Genomic DNA, 9674 nt, shown 5'->3' with positions numbered 1-9674 from the left:
GCTCCTTTGGCATTCTTCCTTAACTACTGTAGCCTATCAGAAGGCCCCTCATAAATGCAAACAACACACACTCAGCCAATCAGCAGACAGCAGCAGTAGCATACCCCAACTAAGGTGTGAGTGTGTGTTTACTCTTCATATCACCCTCTGAGGAGCTCTATATGACAGGCTTATAGTTAGTTCTAAGAGTGAATCTATATCCTACTGAGTGCAGGCAGACCTTTGTTCCCCCTGGACTTCTCTGGATCAGAGGTCAGGTTAGTTCAGACTCCTTCCTTTGCTTGTCTGATGTCGTGCAGAGCTGCCATCAATGACTCCAGTCTGTCATTCAGTAATGGACAGCATAAAGTAGATTAGTTATGACTAACTTCACATTTTAATTTTTTTTTGGGGGCACAAACAAGGCACTATCATTATGGCAAATACTTCACATACCTTATTATATCTCGGTTTGACACTTTCCCCTACAACATAGCAGCATATCTTTGACCCTGAGAGGATCCTTTGGAATTCCTTATCTGTGCTATCGGTGTCTTTATATTTTAACCAGCTACAGCTGGATGTCAAGGCATAGTGCCGCTCCTCCTCAGTAGTAATCTGCTCTACTGCGCCTCAGGAATGACTGCCATGCTGTTGCGTCCATATAGGATGACACACACGCACACACAACACACACACTCTGAGTCCAGTGACAATACAGCCATGAGGTAACTCTGTCTTCACATCCGAACATGTTGTGTTAGCTGGAACCACATATTACCTTGCTCTCTTACGGTGCCAAATACCGAATACTGCTCCTCTCCCTTACTCCCTCTCTCACTCCCACTTCATCTTTCTCTCTCCTACAGTATCTCTTCTCTCCTCCCCTTTCCACCTCCCACACAAATACACACACTCACTCACTCTCACACTCCATGCCCTTACGCATATTCTGAATGGCTAGCGGCATGCATAGAGATAGCCAGCGCTAACCTCCACTAGCCTGAGGGAGGACAGATAGAGGGATAGTTGAGATGACAGTGTTGCCCTGCAGAGGAAGACCTCCTTGACATGCTGACTGGAAACACAGTGGCTGCACTTCTGACAGGAGACTCTTCTACTCTCTTTCTTTTCTCTCTCTCTTCTACTCTTTCACTTTTCTCTCTTCTCTCTCTCTTTTACTTACGCTCCTCTGTCTCTTCTGAGAGAATCTCCTAGTCCCTCATTCTCTCTCCTGCTCTCTCGTGTCTTAAGAGAACTTTGGTTGCACTAGGACTGTCTCTCTCCAGTGTTTTGTTGCTATGATCTGTTTGTCTGTTTAGACAACAAACATGACTATTCTCCACCTAACAGGTAAGACTCTACTTGCATCTCAAATGGCACCCTATTCCCTATATAGTGCACAACTTTTGACCAATCCCTATCGGCCCGGGTCAAACGTAGTGCACTATAAAGGGAATAGGGTTCCATTCTCTGTCTGTTTGTTTTCATAGCCCTTTGAGACAGTTTATTAAATTATTAGTTTTAAATTATTATTATTTATTGCAGATAGATTGTAGCTTCCATCAATGTAATTGTTTGCATCACTTCCAATCCCTCATATATCTTTTTGCAAATATATATATATATACAGTTGAAGTCGGAAGTTTACATAAACCTTAGCCAAATACATTTAAACTTTTTCACAATACCTGACATTTTATCCTAGTAAAAATTACCTGTCTTAGGTCAGTTAGGATCACCACTTTATTTTAAGAATGTGAAATGTCAGAATAATAGTAGAGAGAATTGATTTATTTCAGCTTTTATTTATTTCATTACATTCCCAGTGGGTCAGAAGTTTACATACACTCAATTAGTATTTGGTAACATTGCCTATAAATAGTTTAACTTGGGTCAAAATGTGTCGGGTAGCCTTCCACAAGCTTCCCACAATAAGTTGGGTGAATTTTGCCCATTCCTCCTGACAGAGCTGGTGTAACTGAGTCAGGTTTGTAGGCCTCCTTGCTCACACACACTTTTTCAGTTCTGCCCACAAATGTTCTATAGGGTTGAGGTCATACAGAATACACACCACATGAACAGAAAAACAAGCCCGCACAAAAGCAGGCAGGTATACCTGGTTTAAATAGACCAAATCAAAACCCAAACAAGAAACAGGTGTAACAAATCAGACAAAACTAACTGAAACAGAAAAGGGGATCGGTGGCAGCTAGTAGACCGGCGACGACGACCGCCGAGCGCCGCCCGAACAGGAAGAGAAACCACCTTCGGCGGGATTTGTGACAGTACCCCCCTTCTGACGTGTGGCTCCCGCAGCGCGCCGACCCCAGCTTCGAGGGCGATCCGGATGGAGGCGATGGAAATCCCTTAGTAGTGATGGATCCAAAATGTCCCCCACAGGTACCCAGCACCTCTCCTCCGGACCATACCCCTCCCAGTCCACGAGGTACTGCGGGCCCCTCACTCAGTGTCTCGAGTCCAGAACAGCTCGTACCGTGTACGCCGGGGACCCCTTGATGTCCAGAGGGGGTGGAGGGAGCTCCGGCCGTTGTGGAACAGGGAGGGGCTGTAGCTTCCCTCTAGGCAGGTGCCTAGGAGCCTTACTCTGAGCGCACACCGAACAGGAGGAGACATAGAGCCTCACGTCCTTAGCTAAGGTGGGCCACCAGTACTTCCCCCTAAGACCCCGCACTGTCCTCGCAATACCTGGATGACCTTAAGGGGGTAGTGTGTGAGCCCACCAAATCAATTGATCACGGACACCAAGCGGCACGTACCTAAGACCGGTAGGACACTGTGAAGGCGCAGGTTCCAACCGTAACGCCCGCTCGATATCCGCGTCCACCTCCCATACCACCGGTGCCACCAGCCTAGAGGCTGGAAGGATGGGAGTAGGATCGATGGACCGGTCCTCAGTGTCATAGACACGGGACAGCGCGTCGGCCTTAGTGTTGAGGGATCCTGGTCTATAAGAGATCGTGAATCTGAATCTGGTAAAGAACATGGCCCACCTAGCCTGATGAGGATTCAGTCTCCTTGCCGCCCGGATATACTCCAGATTGCGGTGGTCAGTCCAGATGAGGAAAGGGTGCTTAGCCCCCTCAAGCCAGTGTCTCCACACCTTCAGGGCTTTCACCACAGCCAACAACTCCCGGTCCCCCACATCATAGTTTCGCTCCACTGGACCTAGCTTCCTCGAAAAAAAAGGACAGGGGCGGAGCTTCGGTGGCGTGCCCGAGCACTGTGATAGCACGGCTCCAACCCCAGCCTCGGACTCCTCCACCTCCACTATGAACGCCAAAGAGGGGTCCGGATGCGCCAACACGGGAGCGTCAGTAAACAGCGCCTTCAACCGGTTGAAAGCTCCGTCCGCCTCGGCTGACCACCGTAAACGCACCGGCTCCCCCTTCAGCAGTGAGGTAATAGGAGCTGCCATCTGGCCAAAACCCCGGATAAACCTCCGGTAGTAATGGAAAAACCCTAAAAACCGCTGCACCTCCTTTACCGTGGTCGGAGTCGGCCAATTACGCACAACGTTAACGCAGTCACACTCCATCACCACCCCCGAGGTGGAAATGCGATAACCCAGGAAGGAAACGGCTCATTTGGAGAACACACATTTCTCAGCCTTGATGTATAGGTCATGCTCCAGCAGTCGCCCAAGTACCTTGCGCACCAGGGAGACATGCACGGCGTGTGTGGCGGAATAGATCAGGATGTCATCAATATACACCACCACACCCTGCCCGTGCAGGTCCTTGAGAATCTCATCTACAAAGGATTGAAAGACGGCTGGAGCATTCTTTAACCCATACGGCCTGACAAGGTACTCATAGTGGCCAGATGTGGTACTAAACGCTGTTTTCCACTCATCTCCCTCCCGAATATGCACCAGATTATACGCGCTCCTGAGGTCCAGTTTCGTGAAAAAACGCGCTCCGTGGAATGATTCCACCGCCGTAGCGGTGAGAGGTAGCGGATAACTAAACCCCACTGTGATTGAATTGAGACCTCAATAATCAATGCACGGACGCAGACCTCCCTCCTTTTTTTTCACAAAAAATAAACTTGAGGAGGCGGGTGACATGGAGGGCCGAATGTACCCCTGTCTCAGAGATTCCGTGACATATGTCTCCATAGCCAACGTCTCCTCCTGTGACAATGGGTACACGTGACTCCTGGGAAGTGCAGCGTTCTCCTGGAGGTTTATCACGCAATCCCCCCGTCGATGGCGTGGTAATTTGGTTGGCCTTTTCTTACAAAAAGTCTGCGATCCATAAAACTCCCAGCTGCGCCTGAATCGACTTCTGTCACGGCTTCTAGGGGTAGTGGGTGGAGAAGTCAGGCGCAGAGAGCAGAAGTAGTTAAATTGTGATCTTTTAATCCAGAACAACAATAACGGTAACGCCAAACACTAAGGCGCATCACTTAAACCAGCCCAAAATCAGGACCAAACAGTCCGGAGAAAATAGTCCACGAGAATATACACCACATGAACAGAAAAACAAGCCCGCACAAAAGCAGGCGGGTATACCTGGTTTAAATAGCCTAAATCAAAATCCAAACAAGAAACAGGTATAACAAATCAGACAAAACTAACTGAAACAGAAAAAGTGTTCGGTGGCAGTTAGTAGACCGGTGACGACCGCCGCCCGAACAGGAAGAAGAACCACCTTCGGCGGGATTCGTGACACTCCTGTGCTTCATGGTTGGGATGGTGTTCTTTGGATTGCAAGCCTCCCCCTTTTCCCTCTAAACGTAATTATGGTCATTATGGCCAAACAGTTATATTTTTGTTTCATCAGACCAAAGGACATTTCTCCAAAAAGTACGATCTTTGTCCCCATGTGCAGTTGCAAACCGTAGTCTGGCTTTTTTATGGTGGTTATGGAGCAGTGGCTTCTTCCTTGCCGAGCAGCCTATCAGGTTATGTCAATATGGGACTCGTTTTACTGTGGATATAGATACTTTTGTACCGGTTTCCTCCAGCATCTTTACAAGGTCCTTTGCTGTTGTTCTGGTATTGATTCGAATCAATGATTTTAGCCTCCCTTTGTTTGAAATATGCATCTTTGTCATTTTCTATCCCCTTGCACCTGTCTATCTGGGGAATTTGGGAAAGTTTTAGCTGTTTATGATAACCCGCTTATCTTATTGTGGTGATTTTGTTAGAGAGAACATATCTGATTCTCCGCTAATCAAACAGATAAGCTCTGCATTGCAGATAACAGATAAGCCATATATTATGTTCCTTTCTAACGTAGAATATATTTGACATAAAAGCTAACATTTTCTTATTGCATTCATTATCATTCGTTAGCCTAAAAATCTATAATATTTCTAGCAATTTCTAGTCAATTAAATGAATGAATCGTGAGACCTATGGCTACACAAACTTGGACTATATAATGAAATTAAATAAAGAAGTCAAGCTCCTGAGATTCTTATTTTCCATTATCATGAACTGAACACCTCCCTCTGCAACTGGATCCTGGACTTCCTGACAGGCCACCCCCGGGTAGTGAGGGTAGGCAACAACACATCTTCATGGCCGTGCACGACTCCAACATCATCATTAGTACGTTTGTTGACAACACGACAGTGGTAGGCTTGATCACCGACGACGATGAGACAGCTTATAGGGAGGTCAGTGACCTGCCAGTGTGGTGCCAGGATAACAACCTTTCCCTCAACGTCAGCAAGACAAAGGAGCTGATCATGAATTACAGTAAACAGGAGGGCCGAGCATGCCCCCTTCCACATAGGGAGCATGCTCGGGCCTGTGGAGCTGTTTGAGAGCTTCAAGTTCCTCGGTGTCCACATCACTAAGGAATTAACATGGTCCAGACACACCAACACAGTCATGAAGAGGGGACAACAACACCTCTTCCCCCTTAGGAGACTGAAAAGATTTGGCATCGGCCCTCAGATCCTCAAAAGTTATACAGCTGCACCATTGAGAGCATCTTGACTGGCTGCATCATCGCTTGGTATGGCAACTGCTTGGCATCCAACCACAAGGCGCTATAGAGGATAGTGGGTGTGGCCCAGTACATTACTGGGGCCGAGCTCCTTGCCATCCAGGACCTCTATACCAGGAGGTGTCAGAGGAAGGCCCTAAAAATTGTAACGACTCTAGCCACCCAAGTCAGAGACTGATAGCTCTGCTACCGCACAGCAAGCGTTACCGATGCACCATGTCTGGAACCAACAGGACCTTGAACAGCTTCTACCCCCAAGCAATAAGACTGCTAAATAGTTAACCAAATAGCTACCTGGACAATCTGCATTGAGCCCTTTTGCACTAACACTTTTGACTCATGACATACGCTGCTGCGTATGTCTGTTGCCTTGTCACTTTACCCCTACCTATATGTACTGTACATATCTACCTCAATTACCACATACCCCTGCACTTTGACTCAGTACTAATTTCAGTTTATGTGGCAAAACAAGCAAGTATAGTGTAGAGAGTCATTGTACCATCCAAACCACTATGAACTATATTTTCTATAACCAAACATATTGTTTTTTCAGTGGTTTGAAGCTGGTGTACAAAACAGAAAGTAACAGATGCTAAAATTAAACATAAAGTGGGAATCATAAAAATATAACACATAGAACAGATCTAAAGCTTCTTAGACTTGCTTTCATTTCTATGTGAATTTTGTCAGGTCAGTGTCACGTTCCGCTGGAATAATTATTGGACCAAGCTGCAGCGCGATATGGTTTCCACATATTATTTATTAGACACGCACAAAACAACAAAGAAAGAACGAAACGAACTAAGAGGTGTACACTAACTCAAAACAATATCCCATCAAACACAGGTGGAAAAAATGCTACTGAAATATGATCCCCAATTAGAGACAATGATAGCCAGCTGCCTCTAATTGGGAATCACACTAAACACCAACATAGAAAAACTAAACTAGAACCCCACATAGAAAAATAATGACTAGAAAACCCCCCAGTCACACCCTGACCTACTCTACCATAGAAAATAAGGGCTCTCTATGGTCAGAACGTGACAGTCAGCCAAAAAGTTCCATATTGCAGCTTAACATTTTCATGTTAAATTTTCACGTTTAACATAAAAGACCCCTTCACCTTTTCCACATTTTGTTAAGTTACAGCCTTATTCAAAAATAGATTAAATATATTTTTCCCTAATCAATGTACACACAATTTTCCATAATAACAAAGCAAAAAACGTTTTTTTGAATTGTTTTGCAAATGTATTAAACATAAAAAACTGAAATACCTTATTTACATAATCATTCAGACCCTTTGCTATGAGATTCGAAATTTAGTTCAGGTACATCCTGTTTCCATTGATCATCTTTGATATGTTTCTACAACTTGATTGGAGTCCACCAGTGATTGGACATGATTTGGAAAGGCCCAAAACCTGTCTATATACGTTTCTTTTCTTTTTTTTGTCGATATAAGATCCCACAGTTGACAATGCGTGTCAGAGCAAAAACCAAGCCATGAAGTCGAAGGAATTGTCCGTAGAGCTCCGAGACAGGATTGTGTCGAGGCACAGATCTGGGGAAGTGTACCAAAAAACTTCAGCAGCATTGAAGGTCCCCAAGAACACAGTGGCCTCCATCATTCTTAAATGAAAGAAGTTTGGAACCACCAAGATACTTCCTAGAGCTGGCCGCCCAGCCAAACTGAGCAATTGGAGGTGAATGGCCTTTGTCAGGGAGATGACCAAGCACTCGATGGTCACTATGACAGAGCTCCAGAGTTCCTCCATTGAGATGGGAGAACCTTCCAGGACAACCAACTCTGCAGCACCACCAGGTCTTTATGGTAGAGTGGCCAGACGGAAGCCACTCCTCAGCAAAAGGTACCTACAGAACTCTCAGACCATGAGAAACAAGACTCCCTGATCTGATGAAACCAAGTTGAACTCCTTGGCCTGAATGCCAAGCGTCACGTCTGGAGGAAAACTGGCACCATCCCTACGATGAAGCATGGTGGTGGCACCATCATGTTGTGGGGATGTTTGTCAGCACTGGGAGAATAGTCACGATCGAGGGAAAGATGAACGGAGCAAAGTACAGAGAGATCCTTGATGAAAACCTGCTCCAGAAGACTCAGAACCTCAGACTGGGGCAAAGGTTCACCATCCAACAGAACAACAACCCTAAGCACACAGCCAAGACAACACAGGAGTGGCTTCAGCCAGAACCCGGACTTGAACCCGATCTAACATCTCTGGAGAGACCCGAAAATAGCTGCACAGCCATGCTCCCCATCCAACCTGACAGAGCTTGAGAGGATCTGCAGAGAATATTGGGAGAAACTCTCCAAATACAGGTGTACCCAATAACACTCAAGGCTGTAAGCGCTACCAAAAGTGCTTCAAGAAAGTACTGAGTAAATCCATTTTAGAATAAGGCTATAACGTAACAAAATGTGGAAAAAGTGAAGGGGTCTGAACACTTTCCGAATGCACTGTATTTCCATCGCATTTTAACTACTATTTGTCAAAATGGCAATCAGGCATCGATCATCATGTCACCTAAATAAGACCCTCTGCATTTATTGGCATGAGGCATGAAGCATGAAGCTCATACCATGCATTTCAAGGTCGCGTGTACAGTTTCAGCATAAAGAATGTGTGCGCTTTTGAATAAATGGCACATTTGTTGTGGAAGTAATTATGGTAGGCTACAAATACACACCCGTCCTGGATACGCACCCGTCCTGAGCGTTGATTATTGATCATGCAGATAGTAGAGCAGAAGGCCATAGCCAAAATAGATAATTGAACAGTTCCATTCCACATCACATTGTTCATAGAAATAATTTACGATAATTTACTGGTTTCTCGCAGTTATTTATCACAGAAAAAGGAAATGAGTTTTGGCGGTAAATCCTGGTAAATCTCTGTAACCTGGACGTGGCAGGGGTGTGGTAGCGGTCGTGGCAGGAACGTAGTCTGCCTGTCAGCACAGCTGAATTTTAGAGAGCATTTTAGAGGCCCCCATCTTGCCAGTGTAGAGACTTTTTAAAATGTTTAAGCCAATTTCCTGCTATTCTATAAATGTCTCCATGGAGTTGAGAGAAATGTTTGCAGTTTTAAAGCTTATTTCCTGTCATTCTATGCATTTTGCCATTATGTTATTTTGCTCAAACATAATAACAAAATCAATATCACTAAATTCATTGTTTTGGGAATTTTCAATTCTCCCTGACTGTTTAGCTTTTATTTTGGTGATTGTTAGTTCTCAAAGATTAAATGATTTAAAGATATACAGGTCCATTATCTTTTCTACATACTCTATTTCTGTTTTTAGCTGTTGAACTGCTTTTTAATCCACAAAATTAGTAAAAAATGTTAAGCACTGTTTGGGCGACCTGAAAAACACAACGTTAGGCGACCCGCCCAAGGATTTCAACGGCAGAAGAAAACCCTGCACACATGTGTTGGTGTCACTGTGTTCTTCTCCCTCCATGTGAACATACTGTGTATTATTGTGTGTGTCATCCTATTTGTATGAGGCTGTATGGTTTGAGGCTGGATTCATATTGGGTTTAGATCAACCATACTAATAAATAATCATCCATTACAGCATACAGATCAATCATACTAATCAATAATCATCCATTACAGCATACAGATGAACCATACTAATAAATAATCATCCATTACACCATACAGATCAACCATACTA

General features: G+C 44.8%; 1 protein-coding gene across 1 annotated transcript in view; it reads left to right on the top strand.

The window, feature by feature from the left end:
* The first annotated feature begins 1132 nt into the window (after positions 1 to 1132).
* The window catches only part of LOC139385475 (stAR-related lipid transfer protein 13-like), a 90761-nt gene continuing 82219 nt past the window's right edge, over positions 1133 to 9674 (top strand). Inside the window, exon 1 of the mRNA XM_071130536.1 lies at positions 1133 to 1332. The gene's annotated coding sequence lies outside the window, so the exon portion shown is untranslated. The remainder of the gene's footprint in view (positions 1333 to 9674) is intronic.

Source organism: Oncorhynchus clarkii, chromosome 27 (genome assembly GCF_045791955.1).
Source record: "Oncorhynchus clarkii lewisi isolate Uvic-CL-2024 chromosome 27, UVic_Ocla_1.0, whole genome shotgun sequence".
In the NCBI taxonomy this organism is placed as follows: domain Eukaryota; kingdom Metazoa; phylum Chordata; class Actinopteri; order Salmoniformes; family Salmonidae; genus Oncorhynchus; species Oncorhynchus clarkii.
This window is presented reverse-complemented; position numbering and strand designations above follow the sequence as displayed.